General features: G+C 48.5%; 1 long non-coding RNA gene across 1 annotated transcript in view; it reads right to left on the bottom strand.

The window, feature by feature from the left end:
* Nucleotides 1–4,735: 4,735 nt before the first annotated feature.
* LOC139361633 (uncharacterized) overlaps nucleotides 4,736–24,378 on the bottom strand; it is a 32,078-nt gene continuing 12,435 nt past the window's right edge. The window contains exons 2-4 of the long non-coding RNA XR_011619219.1: nucleotides 8,743–8,860; nucleotides 7,910–8,016; nucleotides 4,736–5,083 (exon numbers count right to left, since the gene is read on the bottom strand). This is a non-coding gene — a long non-coding RNA (uncharacterized lncRNA). The remainder of the gene's footprint in view (nucleotides 5,084–7,909; nucleotides 8,017–8,742; nucleotides 8,861–24,378) is intronic.

The following is a 24,378-nucleotide window of genomic DNA, read 5'->3' as shown; positions in this document are numbered from 1 at the left end:
CCACACAGGATGAGGCCAGGGAAGGAGCAGGACTGTGTCTTGGGAACTTAAACTCTGGAAGCTGAGTTAAATCAGTGCCGCTCAAATCTTGTCACCAACTATCTTGTTAAATTGGGAGATTCCATCTCTGGGGATCTTGAAGGAACCTGAGGTTCTACATTGAGTGAGATGAGCACTCGTGCTGCAATGAGATGGCAGGGAAAGCAACCGAATCTGGGGTCGCAGCTGCCTGAGGCTTGGGTCCCACCGGGAAAGTGGCACCAGGGCCCTCAGGACTGTGGCGGAGTTCCCAGGAGGCAAGTCCCGGTGCAGAGACTCATGGACCCAAAGATTGCTCCAGGGCCAGGAGGGGCTGCTGCGCTGACAGCCACGAGGCAGGCAGCCTTCGAGCTCCTCCAGCTGCCATCCTGCAGGCAGGGAGGACAGTGCCCAGACCACCCTGGGGCTCCCCCCAGCCTGCCAGGCTGGTACTCTTACTCCAGCCACTGACAAGAGTCCCCATGTTGCAAGCTAGGTTGAAACAGTGCCTCAGGCCTCGGGGCACATGCACCCCCCCTGCAGGGCTGGGATGGCTATTCCCACACATCCCCAACTCACAGCAAAACTTAAAAATGAAAGTTGGAAGATACAGCCAGGAAACCAATGCTCAAGAAGCAACTCCAGGGTGACTCTTCCTAGAGCTATTGCTATTGAACATCTTTAAAAACCTTTCCAGGGTGACTTCCTAGAGCAATTGCTGTTGAAAATCTTTAAAATTCTTCATTTCAAAATTAGCTTTTATTACACTGTCTTCCCTATTCTACCAAGACTCTAGAAAACAAAACCATTACAATTTCCAATTCTATCTTATAGCAAGTTAGAAATACAAGTTTCCTCAAAGGATTCTACATGTTTCCTTGGCAATATCCTTTCCACGCCTCGTACTACTGCCCACAACAGAGAAGGCTTTTCCAACTCAACTCAACCCAACCCAACCCAACCCAACCCAACCCAACCCAACCCAAGGGCCCTGAGACAGGCCCCTAACGAATTGTCTACAAACTCTTGAAACAGGCTTGCCCTGACAAATCATCTGCAAACTCCATCTTCCATTAAAAACAGTACCGAAAATGAGCGTATTACCACTTTCTAAAAATTACTGTAAAGTGGACAGTGTTCAGTTCTGTGAATTTCGGCACAAATATTCCCATAATCATCATCACACAAGCAGAACAGTCCAACAGCCCCAAACCCACTCACGGGGCCTCATAAGCATACCCTCCCATTCTCAGCAACCACCCTCTCCGTGTCCTCCCATGACTCGGGTCTATCTTTTGCGAGCGTTGTGGCAAAACACTCGCAAAATCACAATTTCCTGGGCATCGTGCTTGGAGGTGCACCCAGGGTGTCCTGTGATCAACAGCCAGGCCTCGGGGCTGCTGGGTATTTATTATTCCACATATGGCTGTGGCACATTGTAACCTGTTTTGGACAACTATAGACAGCGCTATTAACATCTGGGCACAGTTTTTCTTAAACATCAGATTCTGTTTCTCTAGGGTAAATACCCAGGATTGGGGTCACTGGGACCCACGTTTGTGTGAGTTCAGTTTTGTAAGAAACCGCCAAGCTGTCTGCACCGTGCTGAACCCCAGCATCGCACAGGAGTCCCGACTGCCTGTCCTCACCAGCACCTGGGGCTGTCGGAAGACCTTAGTCAGGCGCTCCAGCAGGGGTGTGAACAAATTCACTGCGGCTTCGGTGCACATCTCGGTGCAACCAGTCATGCTGAAGGTCATTTCAGATGCTTTCGGGCCATCCTCCCGTCCCTCTCAGCGAAGCATCTGTTCAGGTCTCTTCCGCTTTTAAGTCAGGTGGTTTGTTCTCTGTCATGAGCCGTGGGAGTCCTGTGCATTCTGGATACGAGTCCTTTGCCGGCTGCATGGTTCATAGACATCTTCTCCCCATCTATCGAAAATGTGTCTCTTCAATTCCCTAGGGGTGTCTTTTATATTAGAAGTTTAATTTTGATGAGTCTTACCTACTTGTTTTCCTCCTTGATTATGGATCATGGTATGGCTAAGAGCTCTCACCCTAGGTCTCCACAATTTCCCTTTCTTCTGCAGGTTTTGTAGTTTGGTATTTTACATTCAGGGCTATGATCCACCTTAATTTTCATACAGAAATTACTCCCTGTTTTCACTCTTTTGCATACGGCTGTCCCATAATTCCAGCACCATTTGTTGAAAAGACTCAAATTCCACTGAACTGCTTTTGCATCTTTGGATCTGTTCTGGACTCCACTCTGTCAGCTGACCCGTGTGTCCATCCTGAGCATAATTTATGACTTTAGTGGCTGTCTCTGTGAAAAAAAGTAACTCTGTCTGGAAGCAAAAACTACATTAGAAGTGCTCTAAATAAGATTCTTCCTGTTGTCAGGAGAGCAAAGCCACTGCCCTAAGCAGAGGTGAGGTCTCAACAGCTCCCAGGCACAACCTTAACAAACAATGGGGAAGGGAATTCATTTCAAGGGCCACAACGTGAGACCAGCATAGCCATGAAAACTGCAATAATTTCACAACAGAATGAAATTCATAAAGAATTGCTCAGAAGCGTGTGATAAGTTACATAAATCACTGTTCCTTAAATTCTGACGGTTGACTAGAACAGAAATAGCTTCACGGTACAGTTCAAACAGGAGAAAGGTAGGTAGGGGTGGTTTCCACACCACACAGGGCCTGCAGGAAAGGGACACTCTTCCTCTAAACGGGAGATCCCGGGAGTGATGTGATAAGCCATGGTGAGAGGCACAGAACTGTGCAAGCCGGAGTCGCGGCCTTTGCCCCACCACGGAACCTGTGTCCATAAACGACGAGGCTCAAATGTCAGGCCGGGGCAACCGAGGCAGTTATCAGGGGACAAGAAAACGAGCGCACGGTGGAGGCAAAGGTCTGAAATCGCGCGGCAACTTCGAGTCAAGTGGGACAAACTGACTCAAAATACAGGTTTCAAAAACCACCACAGAGAGCTGCTCCTCGGCTCTGGAAAGGCTAAGTGACTAATGCCCACACTGAGCATCTGCTCCCAGAGACGACCCTGGTGACCTAAGGCCCAGCTGCTCCGAACCCGCACCGAACCTCAGTGAGGAACTTTGTTGGTATCTTACAGCACATTGACATGTTCCCTTAAAATCTGGTATTTCATCAACACTGCAGGCGCCAGCTTTGACTCATACACATTTCGATTAAACAAGATAATTTACACCCTGACCGTGCCAGGTAAGAGGTTTACTACAATCTTTAAACAGAGCCAGAGGCTACAGTCTGCTCCTACACAACACCATGTCTCTACAAGTTCCATGGGTTTTTACTTTCCATGTCTTCACTTGCCTAGTGCTAGAAAGCAGATAAAAACAGAAGGAACCCAGAAACACTACTGAATGAGACTCAAATATCTTGCAGTCATCATCGAGATGAGATGTTTATTAAACAGAAATGTTCTCCCCTGTAGAAAGCAGCACACATCAACACGCACCGATAACTGTCGCCAGCATTCCAGATCATCTTCCCTTCCATGGCCACAGTGCAGGGCAATGGACCACGCACACCTGCAGACCCACGGAAAGCGGGGTGACACGGCCGATTCTTGTAGCGAGCAGGCCAGGGTGCACTCAAAGAGCATCTCTTTCCAGAGGTCTGCCATGGAAAGTTACACATTTATTCCACGAGTTAATGGCACTGCACCGAACATTTCTGTAAGAGTCTCTAAGCAAGTATTTCCTTCTGCCTACAATGGCCCGACACAAACTGAAAAAGCTCTTGGAGCTGCCAAAGACTTCAATATCCCCTTAACTATTGTCATGCACATCCATGTGAAGAGACCACCAAACAGGGTTTGTGAGCGCAACATGGCTGTTTATTTCACCTGGGTGCAGGCGGGCTGAGTCCAAAGAGTCAGCGAAGGGAGCTAAGTGTGGGGCCGTTTTATAGGATTTGGTTAGGTAAAGGAATATTACAGTCAAATGGGGGTTGTTCTCTGGCGGGCAGGAGTGGGGGTCACAAGGTGCTCAGTGGGGGAGCTTTTTGAGCCAGGATGAGCCTGGAAAAGGAATTTCACACACACACACAAAATCATCGCTTAAGTCAAGAACTGGCCATTTTCACTTATTTCTGGTAGAATGTTATCAGTTAAGTCCAGGCAGGGCATTTGCACTTTTGTGATTCTTCAGTTACTTCAGGCCATCTGGGCGTATATACGTGGAAGTCACAGGGGACGCGATGGCTTGGCTTGGGCTCAGACGCCTGACAACCATAGTCTTTACTTTTAAGGTGTGGGGTAAGATCATATAATCCCCAACTAAGCTCCTGATGCTGTGTGTGGCGTCTAGCAACAGCACGTTCCATTCCTGGATTACATTTGACTCAAGAGTCCACAGTGAGAACGATTTCTGGTGAATGAAACACCAGGCAGGAGGGTGATTCCGCTGGGCAGCTCTTCACACACAGCCCAGGAGCTGAGGGGAGAGGAAGAGGCCCACACGCGTCCACCGTGCTCATGCCCCCTTGGAATGCGCCCCACTCCTAGAGACCCGGACCCAAGGGAAATCTGACCTGAAAATGGGCAAACCCTCACTTTGCAGAGGGACAGGGACTCGGGGCCACAACTTGACCTCAGAGCAACACAAGTGCAGACACAGCACCCCAGGACTCCCTCTCCACCCAAATTCAAGGAGGAAAACCAACGCCCCGCCCCCTTGCGGAAACCCCCGGCTGCTGGAGCAGACGCCTGCCGGCGTGTGCAGCCTCTCCCGTCCCACGTTCCGGGCTCAGCACCTGTGCCTCAGCCCTGGCACTGCTCGCCACACCCACAGGTGTGCCAGGAGGGGCAGGTCCTAAGGTCTCCACTGCACCAAAGCCTGCAAGGCAAAGGGGCAGCTCCCTCCAGCAGGAGTCCAGAAGCACACACTGCACCAGCGTCAAGGCGTGAGAATTCTCCCCTCGGTCTCCGAATCTCCAGTCTGTTGCCCGCCACGGTCTTCTGCCAACGGCGAGGCCCAAGCTGGGCGGCACATTTGGTTCTCACCATTTCCCTTGTCAAATCAATACTGCAAACATATCCAATTCATCCTGTCACTAAAAATGAAATAATCCGCCATCTCCATCACAGATGATGCAATCAGGTTTTCATTACCGGGTTTTTGTTTTGTTTAGTTTTTTGGTTTTTTTCTATTTTGAGATGGAGTTTCTGCTCTGTCGCCCAGGGTGGAGTGCAGTGGTGCGATCTTGGCTCCCTGCAACCTCTGCCTCCCGGGTACAAGTGATTCTCCTGCCTCAGCCTCCCAAGTAGCTGGGATTACAGGTGCCTGCCACCATGCCCGGCTAATTTTCATCTTTTCAGTACAGACGGGGTTTCACCATGTTCACCAGTCTGGTCTCGAACTCCTAACCTCAGGGGATCCACCTGCCTCCTTCTCTCAAAGTGCTGGAATTACAGGCATAAGCCACCACTCCCGACCATTACTGGTGTAATTTCTAAGCCACTCTCTCACACCCACTCCCTTTTTTTTTTTTTTTTTTTTTTTTTTAAGAACCAGCTTTATGCCTATATTTTTTCCAAGAGAACCAGTTACCCCATTTCAAGAACAAATAAGACATGGTGTTTAAAAACCAAAAATGCCCATTTGCACAGAAGTCTCCAAATACCCAGTCGATTTAAGCCTTGAGAATAAGATCAAGCTGTTGGCTGAATACAACTTCCCTTTCCATCTGTCTGCCTGTGAGTTAGACACAAGGATGAAGCCACGAGCTAGGGACATAAAGGCAGGAACCAAGGTAGCGGAGACTCCAAATAAAAGCTGGAAGACCAACACAAATGCACCACACCCTGCACACCCTCCTCTCCTTCCTTTTCAGAATTTCCAGAGGATGAAACAGGGACCTTTCTCAGACGTCCCACGATGCAGGCGGCCAGAGGGGAAGGCGGCGGCAGCCTGAATGAGGCGACCGGGAAATCACAATCCACAAACAGAAATTCTCCATGTGCTTTACATCCTCTGTCTCTGAAGAACTATGCCAGGCTAACAGTCGCTAGAAAACCGCATTCAAGTGTCATTTCCCATTTCAAGCAAAGAAAACAGTGACGGGGCATGAGGGAAAAACATAGCCATGTGTTCTGGGCTATTAAATAAGGTTTTTTCTGTTATAAACGTATAATTTTACATTCTCAGATTTCTGTATAATTGATATGCTTCCTAATTAGCAGACATAGTAATAAAAAGTGAATTCCAAGTGTAAGATCGGAGGAACCGGTCACATGGCTTCAGGTTCTGCTACTGTGTTTCAACTTAAGAAAATGGTTCTGTGCGTTGGTAACAAGGCCTGAGAGTCTGTGTGAGAGTCAGTGTGGCTGTAATCAGGGTTCGTGTTGGTTCCCTAGCAGAGGATGTTACACTGTTACATTATCTTCTACAAAAAATCCTGAAAAAAATGAAGGCTGAATAGACATACACACCCTCCCAAAATAATCCAAATGTCCACCGATATGAAAAACAGATGAATTACGGCTTCCATCGTGGAATATTCTTCAGCAGTGAAAACAAACTATAGCCACAGGTGCCAACTAGGATAAAGAAAACCTTTTAAACACGCTTAAAGTGAACTGACTAGGCCGAATTCCTTGATTACAGGCATCTGCTCCAAAAGGGTACTGTTATTAATCCTGTGATGTGGAATGATAGTTAGCAACCCTGTTTCGGGGCACATCTAGAAAAAAGCAAAATAATGACTACACAATTTTAAATTCTTTGTAAATTATAACTATTACTATGAAAATTCTAAAAATGTGAAAATCTTCCCAACTGTTATTGGACACGCTTCAAAATAAATACCCTGGCATTGCTTGCCACACCCACAGTTGTGCCAAAATAAATGAAAATATAGCCCAAGGTAGTAGAATTGAAACCTGAAGATGTACGAGCCGTCCCTGTCTCACTATCTATACATCGGGTAGAAATTTAAGAGCAGGTAGTGACACTGCAATGCAAGGCTCAAACCAACTGGGTATTTGGAAACTTCTATGCAAAGTGGCATTTTCGGTTTTTAAACACGGTGTTATTTGTACTTCAAACAGGTAACTTTTTGATTCCCTTGGAAAAAATATACCCATAAACCTGGTCTAAAAAAAAAAAAAAATACGGGAGTGGGTATGAGAGAGAGTAGCTTAGAAATTTTAAAAGTATCAGCAGGGAGCAGTGGCTCATGCCTGTCATCCCAGCACTTTGAGAGGCAGGCCCAAGGGGCCTTTGAGGACACCGGTCTCCTCTGCTGCCTGCCTGCTGGACTGACCCCCCAGGACATTCACTGGGTTTCCACCCCTGTCTCATTTAACATCCCAAGGGTGGTCTTCATCCTCGTCTGGGGCTTAGCTCTGCCCCAATTTCCTAAATCTCTGCCCTCAGAGCCTGAAAACACCCACGCCCAGGTCACCCTAAGTCCACGTTTACCCCAGAGAGTCCCCATTTTATGTTTTCCAGGCATCGCCTTAGTGATAATTTATCCTGTAAATTCCAACTGCCTTCACACCTCACCCCTGCTGTCTCCCAGCAGAACCCACTCAGATGCACATGCCCCAGACCCACACCCAGGTCTGTACATGCTGCCCTGCTCTACCCATGTGGGGACCACCTCTCTTTCTTGAGGAATCAGCTGGCGATCATCTCCTTGTGGAGGGCTGCCCTGACTTCCAACTCTCTCCAGCAAAGGCAGAAGCCGTCCTCGGTAACTTCCTCAAAACTCAGGCCAAGTATGAAGATGGCGCAGATGCTAGCTGTGCCTGGGATGCCAAGGGCAGGGTCCACAGATGCTCTGCACATGGCCCGGGGCACCGCCTGAACACAGCAAGTGCTGAAGAAATAAAACTGACATGCGATGACCTCTGATAGGGCCTCCTTCACCATCCACATCTGTCTCCCCTCTGGACAGTAAAATCCACAAGACACGGAGGGCTTGTCTCACTCATCTTCAAACTCCCAGGGTCACCCTGGCAGGTAAAGGGGACTCAAATGTCTTCTGAAGGAAGCAGCTGGTTAGCTGCCAAGTTGAAGGGCCTCTGAAATTCAGAGCTCTGCAAAGGAGTCCAGCACACTTCATTATGAATGACTCCAACCACGGCAGAAGTGGCCGTGGAACCAGTGCTAACCAATTCAGGGTTTGTTCACTGTTTCTCAGTTCATTATCACAACTCATTCTCACAGAGCAGCTGCGCACAGATCCTCAGACATCTACACAGAGTGGGACGATGGCGCCAAGTCACGTCAACGTCCTGTTGCAGACTGGGAGACACCGGTCAGACACGGACCCAGGCAGAGCACAGACCTCGCGTTAAATCGGCTCCGTGTAAACAGCACTCCCTGCCAGGCCCTTTCCTATCTGCACAGCTTCTACAAATTCAACTCTCGCACCTGACACCTAAGAATACTGCACACCCCCATGTGAATCCCCTACTCACCTCCCAAAATGACCCGCCATGGCCGAGTACAAAAAATTTCAACATAAGGGAACTGGAGGGCATGTGGGGCTTTCTCGAGTCCCTGCTGCCTCCTGATGGGAGGGCCCAATGCTTCACACCCCTAGTGAAGGGCGGGTCTCTTCGGCCCCCAGGCTTTGACCTGGAGCTTAAATCAGCATTAACTAATTTCACTTTCCAGGACCGACTTCAAAGGCCTGTAAAGCCAGAGAAGGGAGAGGAGATGGAATACGCCCTCACCTCAGATCTGCTGCAAGCACACACTTCTCAGATGCGTCCCAAGGTGCACAGCGTGTCCGATGCCTGTTTCACATCCACCGACCTGCAGGTCTTCTATGTGGCATCAGCCTCCTGGGCACTGGGAACAAGAGGTATAATGGCAAGTCCCTTCTGCAGCAAAGCTGAGGCAAAGGGACCCAACACATTGGAACTGACCTTTTTCTGACAGTATCAAAACAGAAGGAAAATACTGTACAGTCAACTCCCCCTCACGCAGGTTTATTTACCTGTGACTCAGAGGCCATGACAGAGAACTTCAGGTTCTTACCGATTCCTATTTTCCCCATCCAGGAAGCCTTTGTTTTTAATATCGTACGAACTTGCCATTTTGTAGGCCAAAAACAGCAAATATTGGCAGTTTCCTACAGTTCAACTGAATAAAATATGATCATGGCCTTTTGTGAAACCATGAAGAAAAGGTGGGTATCTCAATATGTGTTTCCAGACTGGCTTTGTTCCTGAAGCGGTAACTCTGTTCACTCAGGATATTAGACACTGAAGAATAAACATCAATATCCCACCAAGAAAACCAAAGGAATGAAATAATTTTGCATCCACCTTGGAACCTTTTTAGGACAAGGCAGGACACAAACTTCTAAAAAGCTGCAATTGTCCCTCTGTATACACAGGGACATGGATTCCAGAACATGCCCCGAGTTTACCCAAATCTACGTATCCACAGGACCCCACGGCCACCCTATGGAACCACATGTAGGAAACGTCGGCCCTCCACAAAGCCAGGTTTTTTCAATAAGGGTTTGGTTGGAAAAAAAATTAACATAAGTGATCCTTCGAAGCTCAAAACCCATGTTGTTCAGGGTCAGCTGCATTTATTACTTGTGTCATATCTGAGGCCTGAAAGCCATCATTCTCGATACCTTAATGTGATGGTTAACAAACTAACTGTTCCGATTAGAAAGAGGAAAAAGCTTATTATTAAGCTGACAATGAGAGTGGATGCGGCTACGGTGAACGGAGAACAGACCTAAGCCAGCACCAAGGCTGGGGTGACTGCCTGTGCTCAGACCCACCAGGGCCTGTTCTTCCATCTCCCTCTGCTGAAAGGGATAACCTCCTTCTCCCCCACGACTAAAGGGCCTTTTTAAAATATTCACATGAGAAGTGCTATGAAAAGCTGAAAGGTCACAGATAACATTTTTAAAAATAAATATTAACGTAAGCATTTAATTTTCGTATAAGGAGTAAGGAAAGGATCCAGTTTCAGCTTTCTACTTATGGCTAGCCAATTTTCCCAGCACCATTTATTAAATAGGGAATCCTTTCCCCATTTCTTGTTTCTCTCAGGTTTGTCAAAGATCAGATGGCTGTAGATGTGTGGTATTATTTCTGAGGACTCTGTTCTGTTCCATTGGTCTATATCTCTGTTTTGGTACCAGTACCCTGCTGTTTTGGTTACTGTAGCCTTGTAGTATAGTTTGAAGTCAGGTAGCGTGATGCCTCCAGCTTTGTTCTTTTGACTTAGGATTGTCTTGGAGATGCGGGCTCTTTTTTGGTTCCATATGAACTTTAAAGCAGTTTTTTCATACAAAAATTAATTCAAGATGGATTAGAGACTTAAATGTTAGACCTAATACTATAAAAATCCTAGAGGAAAACCTAGGTAGTACCATTCAGGACATAGGCATGGGCAAAGATTTCATGTCTAAAACACCAAAAGCAACAGCAGCAAAAGCCAAAATTGACAAATGGGATCTCATTAAACTAAAGAGCTTCTGCACAGCAAAAGAAACTACCATCAGAGTGAACAGGCAACCTACAGAATGGGAGAAAATTTTTGCAATCTACTCATCTGACAAAGGGCTAATATCCAGAACCTACAAAGAACTCAAACAAATTTACAAGAAAAAAACAAACAACCCCATCAAAAAGTGGGCAAAGGATATGAACAGACATTTCTCAAAAGAAGACATTCATACAGCCAACAGACACATGAAAAAATGCTCATCATCACTGGCCATCAGAGAAATGCAAATCAAAACCACAATGAGATACCATCTCACACCAGTTAGAATGGCGATCATTAAAAAGTCAGGAAACAACAGGTGCTGGAGAGGATGTGGAGAAATAGGAACACTTTTACACTGTTGGTGGGATTGTAAACTAGTTCAACCATTATGGAAAACAGTATGGCGATTCCTCAAGGATCTAGAACTAGATGTACCATATGACCCAGCCATCCCATTACTGGGTATATACCCAAAGGATTATAAATTATGCTGCTATAAAGACACATGCACACGTATGTTTATTGCGGCACTATTCACAATAGCAAAGACTTGGAATCAACCCAAATGTCCATCAGTGACAGACTGGATTAAGAAAATGTGGTACATATACACCATGGAATACTATGCAGCCATCAAAAAGGATGAGTTTGTGTCCTTTGTGGGGACATGGATGCAGCTGGAAACCATCCTTCTTAGCTAACTATCACAAGAAGAGAAAACCAAACACCGCATGTTCTCACTCATAGGTGGGAACTGAACAATGAGATCACTTGGACTCGGGAAGGGGAACATCACACAGCGGGGCCTATCATGGGGAGGGGGGAGGGGGGAGCGATTGCATTGGGAGTTATACCTGAAGTAAATGACGAGTTGATGGGTGCTGACGAGTTGATGGGTGCAGCACACCAACAAGGCACAAGTATACATATGTAACAAACCTGCACGTTATGCACATGTACCCTAGAACTTAAAGTATAATAATAATAAATTAAAAAAAAAAAAACGTAAGCATTTAACAAGCCCATTACGATTTAAAGGAAAAAAAAAAAAACGGTATTAAGTTCCTGGGTGCAGGGGCTCATGGCCGTAATCCCAGCACTTTGGGTGGCCGAGGTGGGTGCATCACCTGAGGTCAAGAGTTTAAGACCAGCCTGGCCAACATGGTGAAACCCCTTCTCTAACGAAAATACGAAAATTAGCCAGGCATGGTGGCGGAAGCCTGTAGCCCCAGTTACTTGGGAGGCTGAGGGAGGAGAATCACTTGAACCCGGGAGGGAGAGTTTGCAATGAGCCAAGATCATGCCATTGCACGTCAGCCTGGGCGTTGAGTGTGAAACTCCATCCCAAAAAGAAAAAAAAATATAAAGTTTTCCTTCCAATGAACCTATCATTCAGCCACCGAGGTATCCTATAGCTACTTATTCAGCCATGAGATACACCACAGGCGATATAGGCGAACAGGACACAGTTCTTCCCTTCAAGAAGGCTGCACCCTCAACAGAAGGGAGGCACATACTCCGAATGGAATCGGCATAGGGAACAGATGCTGCTGCAGGTGAAACTGGCTGCACAGAGCACCCACTCAAGTGTCTGAGAAACAAGGAGCCGTTGGTGCCATCACCTTCCATACTTGAGCTGGGGCAGTGGGGAGCCTGTCATCACCAAGGACAAAAAGCCCCAGAACCACACAACGAGCTTACAAACTCACCGAGGCGATGACTGAGCAATGTGTGTGGAGTGATGCGAACACGCAGATGTCAGGGCCACGCGCGGCGTTGGTTTTGTGCATCAACCTGAGCGTGCCCGGGGTGCCCAGATGGCTGGTTCTGCATTATTTCTGTGTGAGATGCATGTTTGCCTCTGGACTGAGTGGAGACCCATCCTCGCCGGTGTGGGGGGCACCACCCTATCCACCCAGGGCCCGAGTAAAACAGCAAGGCGGGGAAAACTGGGTTCACTCCACCTGTCTGGCTGATGGGCCAGTGACATCCGTCTTCTGCAGCCCGTGCTTCTGGGTCTCAGCTCCTCAGACCCCGGTGGGATCTGCACCCTCCGCTTCTCAAGTCTTCAAGCCACACCCTCCCAGGACTCTAAGCTTGCAGCCTGTGGGTCCTGGGGCTTCTTGGATTCTGTAGCCCCTGCAGCAAGCCTCGCCCTGGAGACACACGCACACCCGGCTGGCTGTCTCTCTGGAAGCACTGACTAAAAGCCGCCCCTAAAAGTGGTCTTCAGAATTTTTTTCTAGCCCTAAGATCCCAGCGCCCCTCCTACAATTCTAGGCAGAAAGGTGAACGGAGACCAATGGACAGAGGTGTGTGCGAGGACACGCCAGGCAGCAGCACTGGGCAGGAGGGCACTAACGCTCACTAAGCAAAGAATCAATGTTGCTTGCCACAAAAATGAGAGCAGTAAAGATTTCTTCAAACAGAAATGAGTTTGTATCATGATTTGCTCTTAATACATAAGAAAGCATAAAAGTAGGCCTATTAACAATTACATAAGTCTTTAGAGGCCCTTGAACTACTTCTGCCCCGAGTCCTTCCCTTGCTATTGATGGAAATATGGGAGAAACCAGGAGGTCTGAGCGTGGACCTGGCCGGGCTCCCAGGGGCCGAGGAAAGCACCCATCTGTCCAGTCTTCCCTCCACCCCGCGGGGTTCCCTCTTACCCAGACTCTTGGGCTGACGCGGCTCATGCACTCAACAGCGCCATCATTAAACGTTTAGCTTCGCATCACCAGGGCCTCCTCTGGCCTCTTCTGACCACTCCTGAACCTCCAGTCAGCATTAGTCTGCAGGACACGCGTGGACAAAGTTGATAGATCACGGCCTCCAACGAGGAAGGTGCCAGGCAAGGAGTCGGAGAGCCGGGGATGGAGCAGCCCTCACCCAGGGAGGCGAAGGCCAACAGCGGCCACCACCGAGGACCTCCCTTCCCACCCTGAGGGCAGCTCACCCAGGGAAGCGAAGGCTGACGCCGGCCACCACTGAGGGCCTCGAGGGCTCTCCCCACCCCGAATGCGGCTGCGATCACATTTTCCCATCGCACCAAGAGACCCCTGTATTGAGCACAAACCTTTCCAACCTTCGAATCAATAAGGAATCACAACACAGACATTCCCTCAATCCAAATGGCCAGCCCACAAAACAGACATGCAATCATACACATTTCCTGTGGGAAAATCAGTCAGTCTCTGGGGCCTCGCGCCAGGGGTGGGGGAGCATCATGGGGAGACGCCCCAGCCCCAGCCTGGCTCCTCCCTCTATAGCTCCTTTTCCCTCCTCTTCCCCCCGCCCCTTCCCACCCCCCTCCTAGCCTCAGAGGCTCCTTCCTCAAATTCTTTCCCCTTGATGAAGTCATTCATGCCCAAAATACAAGGCAAAGTCATGGGGGCTCAAGAGAAAATCCATACCGTGGCTCGCGTTTTAGATTCTCATAAGTTTGAGAATAACCAAGCAAGAATCTTTGGCATCTGAATGGTCTGAAGGATTCTGAGCTCAATGTCCTGCACTGGCCCGGAGTGGATCATGGGTGTCTCGGACATCTTCACAACTCTACACCAGTTATTTTGAAACACACCAGCAGAATAGAACCATGTGAATAGCTGCTTCTCAGTTAAAAGTAGGAAAAGACTCCAAAAGCTGCCCTCAAGGAACATCCTTCCCATGAGGAGTTTTCTGCATCGGGCCCTTCAGGCACAGGCAAGGCCCCCGGGCCCAACTCCCTCATCCCTGCGTCATAAAGCAGCAAAGGCAGTGGGGAATAAAGCAAGTGAAGGAGTCAGTCCCGCACAAAACGGGCTCCAGAAGCCACAGCTACTCTCCCAGTGTGGGAGCCAAGTTCAGAGACCTGGAAACACCAGCATTCCCAGGGAGGAGGGCAGAACAATGCCATTTCCCCCTAGTTTAGGGAGACACCACCCCACGTCCTCTGGCCTTAAAAGAGGAGAGACTTCACATAAATGATTTCAATGACTCCACCACACACAGAAAGTGGGCTGAGGGCTAACACACCCATATAAATGCCTGGCAAAAACACACTAAATGAACACACAGATAAGCAAGGTTCTCCTGTTATCCACCAAATATTCAGAAACAAATCCAGTAAGCAATCTCTTTGCAATCAAAAGACCAATTCAGAGGTGCAGGTTAAAAATAAACATACAACTGAACCCTTAATACACCAAGAACCAAATTCCACGGAAGTGTTATCACATCACCACCTCCCAGCTGAAGGAAGCAGCACTGGCCACTGACCAGCTGTTCACTCGTGGATCAGTGAACGAAAGGCAGTGCTGTCCAGGACAATGATGAGATGTTAACCTGAAAAGGGCAAAATTGCAGAGGCTGGAGGGACCTTCCAGGTAACCCGTCCCCCTCAGTGGATAGAGGACCCCCGTGGGACCACAGAGCCCAGAGCTCCAGTGTGTTCGGGGCAAGGACTCAACTGCAACCCTGATGATGTCCGAACGCCTTCTGCCCTTCTGTGTCTCTGCCCCACTAACAGGGAATCCGTGAATGCTAAGGAAATGTAACGCATTTTACAATACATGTAGATTTTTACCAAATTAAAGATAAACAGTGACAAACTTTGAGAATTAACTAAAATATAGTTCAGTGAATGCCCAAACTCAAAGCTAGTCTCCAAGAGGTGATAAGCTGTGTGTGGTGGTTAACGCCTGTAAATCCCAGCAGTTGGGGAGGCTGAGGCAGGAGAATCACTTGAGCCTAGAAAGTTGGGGTTGCAGTGAGCTGTCATTGCACTACTGCACCCAGCCTGAGAAACAGAGTGAGACTGTCAAAAACAAACAAACAAAAACAAATTAAAGGAGTTCAAATGAACTCGCCCATACCCTTTAAATTTTCATTTGGGTACATGGGGTGATCTAGTTCCTTTTTCCCTTGCAATACATGAATAATCTAATAATTAAATATAATCTAACAATTACATGGGAAAATTTAATTATTTTCCCATTTCATTATTCCCTATCTCAGGGAAAAAGTTAAAAGTATTCCCTATTTCAGGGAAAAAGCTAAAAATCATTTTAAACCTTCCTTCCACAAAACAGTATACTCAGTCATCTCTATCTGCTTGATCATGTGGAATTCAGCTTCACATGTCTACAATACGGTTTTTGTTAAACAGCGTTTATGTAGACAGGCGAGAGAAATAAACACTTGGTCTATGTAGAAGCAGCAGAAGACACGTTTTAACAGAAAAGGGAGAAGATACCACCGTGTGAATCTGGAAATTCTGTCGTCATCTTGTCCACACACACAGAAAACACCCAAGCACGTGCCTAGTGTCCAACAGGAGCACAGAAAGGACAGGGTTCCTCCAGTTGTTTAATGACCAGCCCCACTTGTCACCGCCACATAACAAAATCCGCACGGCAACTTCAGCACGTTTCATTCACGATTCCACGGAAATCAGGCTGAAGAACATACAGATGTTTTGCCCACATTTAAAAATCCAAGTGTGGGACTCATAGAAATAAAACACATTATGGGTTCACTTAACTTTTCCAAATTTTTACTTGGAGAAACCTATAAAGTTCTTGTCAGTTACACCCTTAAGTTTTTCACTAATTTTTAAATGCGAAGGTCAGGCAAGACTTGTAAAGAGGTACACACATACGGCCCGGCGTGGTGGCTCACACCTATAATCCCAGCACTTTGGGAGGCCGAGGTGGGCAGATCACGAGGTCAGGAAACCGAGACCATCCTGGCTAACACGGTGAAACCCCGTCTCTACTAAAAATACAAACAATTAGCCAGGCGTGGTGGCGGGTGCCTGTAGTTCCAGCTACTTGGGAGGCTGAGGCTGGAGAATTGCATGAACCCGGGAGGCAGAGCTTGCAGTGAGCTGAGATCTCACCACCGCACTCCAGCCTGGGTGACAGAGGGAAACTGTCTCAAAAAAAAAAAAACAAAGGAGGTACACACATACATGCCATGTTCTTCTCTCAAAGAGACGGGCCCTTTTTTAAGATTCCAGAAGTAAATGTGGTTGTCATCCTGCTTTTGAGAGGATGGGCTGTGTTTTAAGCATGAACAGACTTTCCTCCATGCACCAAGGATGCACCATGGGGGCAGTGCTGCCGCCGCCTCCCCAGTCTCTGCTCAGGGTGGGGCAAGGGGAGCTCCGTTGTCTCCCGTATACACCGTCAACAGGCCAGGTGCTCAGGAGGCGGCTTCCAGGACTCGCTGTAGGCATTCGTCAGCAGGGCAGGCAGTGCCTCGTGCTGGTGGGCATCCAGCAGTAAGGGGGTCTTGCACTTCACTCCCTGGGCCCAGCCGCAGACAGAGGGGAAAGAGACACCTGTATCGTAACTCATGTGTATTTATAGACACACAGAGACTCTGCAGTGCAAGGTGCAGAACTAGAAGGAATCATGGAAATAAGAGGGAAGACATTTGGTTACGACTGGCAGAGCCACCTCAAGCCTCAGCACTTCCTGCCGGAGCCCTCACTGACCAGACTCCTCCAGGGTCACTGCCACTGCCTTGCCCAGCTCATGACAGGGCAGACAGTGACAGAGCCTCAGAACAACCTCCCACTCCTTCCTCACCAGCCCAGGGGATGAGCTGTTCATGAGTGTCCCAAAGCCTGAATGCGGGAACACAGAGGTGACTGAGCAGAAAGGGGGACAGCCACAATGGCCGCGGGTGTGCAGATATTGCGGGGCACCCCAGCAGCCCTTTCCGTCTTAAAGAGGATGGCCACGGGTGTGCTGATGCTCCCGCGTGACCCAGCCGTCCTCTCCACCTTATAGGGGAATGGCCACGGGTGTGCGGATATTCCCGGGTGCCCCAGAGCCCTTTTCACCTTAAGGAGATTTTCACAGTCTCATATCAGTCTCCAAACTATTCAGTGAGGTTGGAGGAGTATCACTGTGGACCAACACTGATTGGCACCAAGTAAGGGCGATTTTATAACCATGTCTCAACCATGAAACAATCAGGTCTTTGGCCATCTGGTCTAAGCTTTTTCTGTAACAAAGTTGGATAATTTAGTTGAACTTTGATTTTCCAAAGCTTGTTACAGAAACCACATCTTCCTAGGTGTGGCTCTGTGGTGTCACGTGCACACTTCAGTAGCCAGGCTTGCCAAGACTCACGGCACGTTACATGTTCACCTGAGAAGGCTGCTGAATCATTGAGGGCTCTGGCGTGCTCTGAAATGAATTTGCCACTTCAGCCTACACTCTACTCCCTTGTTTGGTTAAAGAAACCCAAAAAGCAGAATTTGTTTTGGCCAATCGCCTGCTGACCCAACTGCAGAGGTTTTAATTAGAGTACTTTCATTGCATCATAGAAAGCAAAGTCATATAGATCAACTCATTATTACCACTCCAAAGGTTTAGTAAATCTCCAGATAATCAGGCAAACATTTTAAGAAGCTACATTAAGGTTTACAATACTCAAAATTTAAAACTACATCCATGCTTTAAAAAACCACCATTCCCATTTTAGATGGCCAAATGCATATGAGAAAGAAAGAAACGTGCTGAGCGCATTTTTTGGGTAATCTTACGGAGAAACTGCCACTTTAAAAATGGCTCTAGTTCCTGGCTCCAGATGGGTGTGGTGGGTTGCCTCACTCAATTTCAACTCCACCTGAAGCTGGGACACTAGAAATCCATTCCCACACTCCAGGGCACCAGAAATCCCACTTCTGGAAACAGCCAGGAATGCAGACCTGTAGCAGAGAATTCTTTCCTGCCCACCCTAACTGTCCTCCGTGGAAGGCGACAGTCAAAGACAAGTCCACCGCCCTAGTCGCAACTGCACCACGAAGAACCATTTCAAGGTGGGAAGTGATTGATCAGTGGGAACAGGCAGTTTAGCTAATCACTTATAAGGCTGAGAAGTGGGGTTTGAAGGCCTGTATCTGGTCTTGTCCTCGGTAAATGGTCATCCGCCAGTCAGCCTAAGCCACATGGGAAGGGGCTTCTTGCAGTAAATGTGGGGGCGCAGTTGTGGGGAGGGGGAATGTCTTAATCACTGTTTTACAGGATCACAGGGCTCAGGCAATGTTCAGTATTGTCACACACCAAGGTTTTTACAGTCTGAAGAAAACTACAGTCCTAAGGTGTCAGTTCTCAAAGCCCTTAAGTTCCTCCTGCTAAGATTCCCAGAGGGTCTCCACTTCTTGCACCGAACCCCAACTTACACAGGCACCTGCGTCTTCCTCCTTCAGCAAATGCAGATAAGAAGCTGTGGCTCTGCTGCAGTAATGACGCCATGCAGCCCTAACATTACAGCAGAGCAATGGCTCTGGCCTGAATGTCCCCAAAACCTCATGCTGAAACCATCTCCGAAGGGATACATTAAAAGGTGGGGCCTTTGGGAAGTCCTGCTCTCAGGACTGGGGTTGGTGTCCTTGTTGGGAGGCCTAGAGGAGCCCTCCTGCTCCTCCACCACGTGAGTTCTGACGAGATGACCGCTGCCACGCAACACCTGTTGAGATGCTGCCGTCTGTGAGCCACAGGCCCTGGGGCACCAGATGTGCAGGTGCCTTGACCTTGGACTGCCTTGACCTTGGACTTTCCAGCTTCCAGAGCTGTGAGCAATAAATGTCTCTTTACAAATCACCCAATCGACAGCAGCCGGACAGAGACAGTAATGTCACAACATGAGTCACTTTCTCAGTGGGCCAGAGGACTCCCCATGAGCCACCACTGTAAAGCAAGAACTCCCTGGAGGATGGAAAGGGGTTCACAAGGAATTCTACCCAGCACCAGGGTGTCTGTCCTTTCTTGCAGGAAGACAGCTGAGCCATGGCAGGAAACTACAGGGTGGGTGGGGCTGGACAGTAATGTGTCACCTGCTCATCTAAGCCTCAGTCTCCTGCCTCTCATCACGACAGTGGGGGTAACACCCCCCTCACCTGAGCTGTTGGGGGAGGTAAGAGTGCTGGGTGATTAACAATTGTTAGTTCCACAGAAATAAGGCAAAGAATCTGCCCCATGTCTTATAAAACCAAATCAGCCCAGGAATTCCACATCACTACTAATTTGCATGGGAAAATGCCAGATTCTCCTAAGTTCTGGCATGTCATTTGTATTAATAAAGTTTGCAGAGTTTTCACATACTAAGTATATAAAACAGGAAAATAAATCATGCAATTTGGAGGCTGAAGCAGGAGACTCACTTGAGCACAGGCGGCGGAGGTTGCAGTGAGCCGAGGCCTCGCCACTGTACTCCAGTCTGGGTGACAGAACGAGACTCCATCTCAAAAAATAAAAAAAAAAAGATTTTGCTGCTTCATACTAGTAAAGTGGGCAGACTCTACATGCCAACTCTTATTCAAAGGTCGCCTAACACTGACTCAGGAACTCTGGCCCTGATGTGCTTGGAGTTTTAATCCTAACAGTGTTAAAGACCACTCCCCCCAGGAGCTCTGAACAAGTACTCCAGGTATACGCTGAACAAGACCACACACTCTGACCGAAATCTAACTTCCCAGACCCAAACTACAGAACCACAGAAGACACTGCTTCTGTCCAACTTTGTGTTCTGCCATCGTTTGTGTCCATTATTTCCTACAAACCATCTCATTAGAATTTAGGGCACACAAAAGGCCAATACAACAGGGTTACTTTTCAAAGGTTTGGAGGTGAAGAACAGATACAATGCATTAGCTTACTATTGCTGCTGCAACAAATTACCACAAATGCAAACCTCCTCTCAGCCCTGGAAGTCAGGAGTCCCAGGGCTGAAGTCAAGGGGTCAGTAGCTTGTATTCCTGCCTGGAGTCTCCCAATTCATAGAAGCCACCATGCAGCTTGGCTCACAGCCCCACACCCCTCCTACCACTGCCCCGGCCTCAGCCCTGCACCCCTCCGGACCCTGCCCCTGCCCCACACTCGCCCTCACCCCCACAGCCCTCTGGCCTCTATCTCGTCCTCAGGTCTCCTCCTCTGAGGCAGACCCTCGTACTGCCTTCTCAAAAGGCACATGTGAAGACACTGGACCCAACTGGACAACCCAGGGTCCTCTCCCATCTCACTGTCCGTTACACTCACATCTGCAAAGCCTCTTTTGCCATGGAAACTTCATTATACTAACAATCATTTAACAAGTCCATTATAATGATGTGAAAATTGGCATTGTTTTCCTCCTAATGAACAGATCAGTCACCCATGTAACCTATAAATATTTGACTATTAAATATACAATACTGTAGGAGACAGAGATGAGGAAGACGGTTCTTCCCTGAAAGACGACTGGACCCTAGACAGAGGGATAAACATTCTGAACAGAATCAACATAACTCAACATTTGAGTCGGAGAGGTCAAGCAACAAGACGTTCAAAGAAGCAACCAGAAAGTATGTACTGTGCCTGTAGTTCACATCTGCGCCTGGCGTCATGAGCACGAGCATGCGGACACGCACACAGGGCCCAAGTGTAAGATCAAATATAAGGAGCTTTCCACTGTAGTATTTAACTAGATCTTATTACAAAATAGCCTCCTGATTTTTATCCAAAAAGTTCTCTGTAATTAAGGAAATTAATTTTCCCCTAAAAGGCATTTCTCTAGCTATCATTCCATATAAACTAAATGGGCATATTAAAGAAAAAAGACAAGGCCGGGCGCAGTGGCTCAAGCCTGTAATCCCAGCACTTTGGGAGGCCGAGACGGGCGGATCACGAGGTCAGGAGATCGAGACCATCCTGGCTAACACGGTGAAACCCCGTCTCTATTAAGAAATACAAAAAACTAGCCGGGCGAGGTGGCGGGCGCCTGTAGTCCCAGCTACTCGGGAGGCTGAGGCCGGAGAATGGCGTAAACCCGGGAGGCGGAGCTTGCAGTGAGCTGACATCCGGCCACTGCACTCCAGCCTGGGTGACAGAGCGAGACTCCGTCTCAACAAAAAAAAAAAAAAAAAGACAAATGTTTGACTTCGGGGGTTTGCCTACGACTTGAATAAGCATGATTTTCTTCTGCCAAGCAGGGAGCAGCTGGACCAGACTGGAGGGAAGGAAGAACAAATTTCCACTCTGACCTCAGTTGGGCACCAGAGTCTTCCCTGTCAGAATGTGGGTGTGGTGCTTCCCACACACCAGCCTCTGACGAAACTCAGCCCAAGGGTGTGGGAAAAGGCTGTCTACTTCTGAAAAATCTACAAAGTGCAGACACATCAAAAGCTTCAGAAGACTGTAAGCGGCCAAGGAGACCACTACACCCTTGGAGTTTACAGAAAATGGTCAGCATCACACGTGCCTGAGGTCCAGGGTCAGCTCCCGGCTGCCGCGACGCCGTGAACGCAGCCCTGGCTTCCCCTCTGATGCAGAGAGCTGGTCACTCTGCCGGCAGCACTCAGAGCTCAGAACATTCTAGAGGAAAGCAACGTGTTCCTTTTAAAATGGGGAACCGGGGCAGCACAACTGAAGCTCTACGACTGTCTCAACTACTGGGTTTCGGGGTAGCATTAGGAAATCGTGAGAATCCAAATCTCAATTTCATACAGATTCCAGGTTCACTGCAGGTTACAGAATTTCCTGAGACATTCTTCCAATTTATCACTCAGGATTCCCTTGCCAAAGCTAATAAAGTCTACATTCCTTACGGAAAACCCACCATAAGCACCACCACAAATAAGATCAACTGACTGACGCCCGCCCTTCGCACCAAACACAGAAACTGTTGCTCACACAAGACTGTGCTGGAGGCAGCTCTCAGCTGAAGCTGAATCCGTGAGACTTCATTATCCCCCATTTTGGATCGAGTGTGAAGACTGTCAGCAAACCAGGGCCCCAGTGTAAAGCAGAGAACAGATCCTCTGATGCCTACCTGAACATTTCCTTCCCACCTCTGTCTTGGATATTGAACACCCTCAGAGCTACTGAGTCATCCACATGTGCAGGTCATTTATCCAGCCACCAGGATAACACAATTATGCGATAAAAATGCCTTCTCAGGGCTTTGTCATACTCAACAAAGAAGCTCAGAAGGCTAGGTAAGCTCAAGAAAGGGGGAAGCGTCCTCCAAACAGACAAAAACCAAGGAAAACCGTGCAGAGACTCGAGAGAGAGAGCAGAAACACAGCCCGCTGTAGCCTTTCAGGTCCTGCTGGCCGCAGCCCTGCGTTAGGTGGCACCATTTCCACAGATGCATCCTGCTGGGCCCACTTGAAAGGTCCCGCTTGCGAGACATTCACCCCCACTTCCAGCTCCTGCAAGACCCGCTGCAGCCCCACTCCATCCTGGGGGCCGACTGTGCAAGTCTTCCCGGCGAGACCCCTCAGAGCCTACTCAGTGTCTGAGACTGGGAAGCACCAAGGATCCAGAAAGGCACAATCCCGTTCTCCTCGTGCTGCTTTCTGGGTTCCAAGTTGTCTAACGAGTCCTGCATAAACCCCGGGCTGGGGAGCCAGCCAGCGCCCAGCAGCACCCAGCTCATGCTCTCCACTCACCCCACAGAGGACCACGGAGGCCCCAGCACGCTCTGTCCGCGGGGCAAGACACCAGAAACAGCCACAGTTCAGGGTTCTGCCACCCGCCCCGCTGCCGTCATTACCTCCTGGGATCTGAATTCTCATTGGTTGCAAAGGTGATCCCACAGCTCCGCTGCCTTAATTACCTGCTGGGATCTGAAATTGTATTGGTTGGAAAGGGGATCTCATTGCTCAAGCACTCCCTGCTGCCTCCTTGCAAACAACATAAAAAATCCAAAACCCCTTGTAAAGAACGTTTACTATAACCTCAAAACAAGACACATCCCGAGACCAAGGAAGATACACACGCACATCTGACACCCGGTGGACGTCAGTGACCGACGCTACGGCTTCCGTGTGGCGTGTGAAGCAGGAGGCCTGTCACGGTGACTCAGGCTGGGGTCTGAATGGGGGTCTTCCAAGCAACTAGGCAACCAGGACGCACACCCCAAAACCCAAGTCCCCGCACTCATGTACCTGGCAGAAATGCTGCGTGGCCATCGACACCAGTTGTGAACCAAGACCGATCTGTGTCCTGTGGCCCTCACAACGTCCGTACATGCCTGGGCCCAGCAGAGGCCCGCACGGCACCCTGCTCGCCTCCAGTGGGGCTCTCTCCTGCCAAAGGGGATGGCCCTGAAGTCCGTTGAGATTTCCAAAGCTCTACAAAGTCGTGCTTCCTCCTGCTTGTTCAGAAGGCCTAAAGCCCTGAAGACACCAGTAAGAATTGACCTAGCCTCTTAAGGCGGCTCAAATACCTAAACACAGGAACGCTGGACCTCTCTGCCCTCGAGAGCAGCCGATAACACACTGGGCTAAGCAGAAGGTACAGATGTCACATCCAGAAGCCAGTGGCGCTCAAGATTGCATTCCAGGAGCCGCCCATGTGAGTCCCTCCAAGGCTTCCAAGTCCCACGTGATTGTTTTCATCGTATCTCTATAACATCAGAGACATTATATCTCACGGTATCTATGAGATCATCTCTACTTTTATGAGCACATATGCTCCCTGACTTACCATGGGATGAAACTGTTCCAATAAACCCAGCGTAAGCTGAAAATATCCTAAATAGAAAGTGCATTTGACATCATAGTTTCAACTTACAACGGGTTCATCCAGAGGCAGCCCATCTTGGGCCAAACAATGCACTGAGTGTGACTAGTTCACACCATCACAAGGTTGAAAAAAAAAATCACAAATGTAACAATTGGGAGCCAGGGACCACCTGTATTGGGGCTCCTGTCTTCAGAGACAACAGAAACCTCTTCTTAGACAAGAATCACAATTTATAATCCTCAAAATGTTAAACTTAGTTTAACAATCTAGACGTTCAAACAAAGCCAAAGTAGGCCCACAAGGCCGTTTGTGCCCTTCACTAAGATGCACGACTCTATAATAACCCTC

Source organism: Macaca nemestrina, unplaced genomic scaffold (assembly GCF_043159975.1).
Source record: "Macaca nemestrina isolate mMacNem1 unplaced genomic scaffold, mMacNem.hap1 Scaffold_78, whole genome shotgun sequence".
Lineage (NCBI taxonomy): Eukaryota > Metazoa > Chordata > Mammalia > Primates > Cercopithecidae > Macaca > Macaca nemestrina.
The sequence above is the reverse complement of the archived record's forward strand: the minus strand, read 5'-3'. Positions and strand labels throughout refer to the sequence as shown.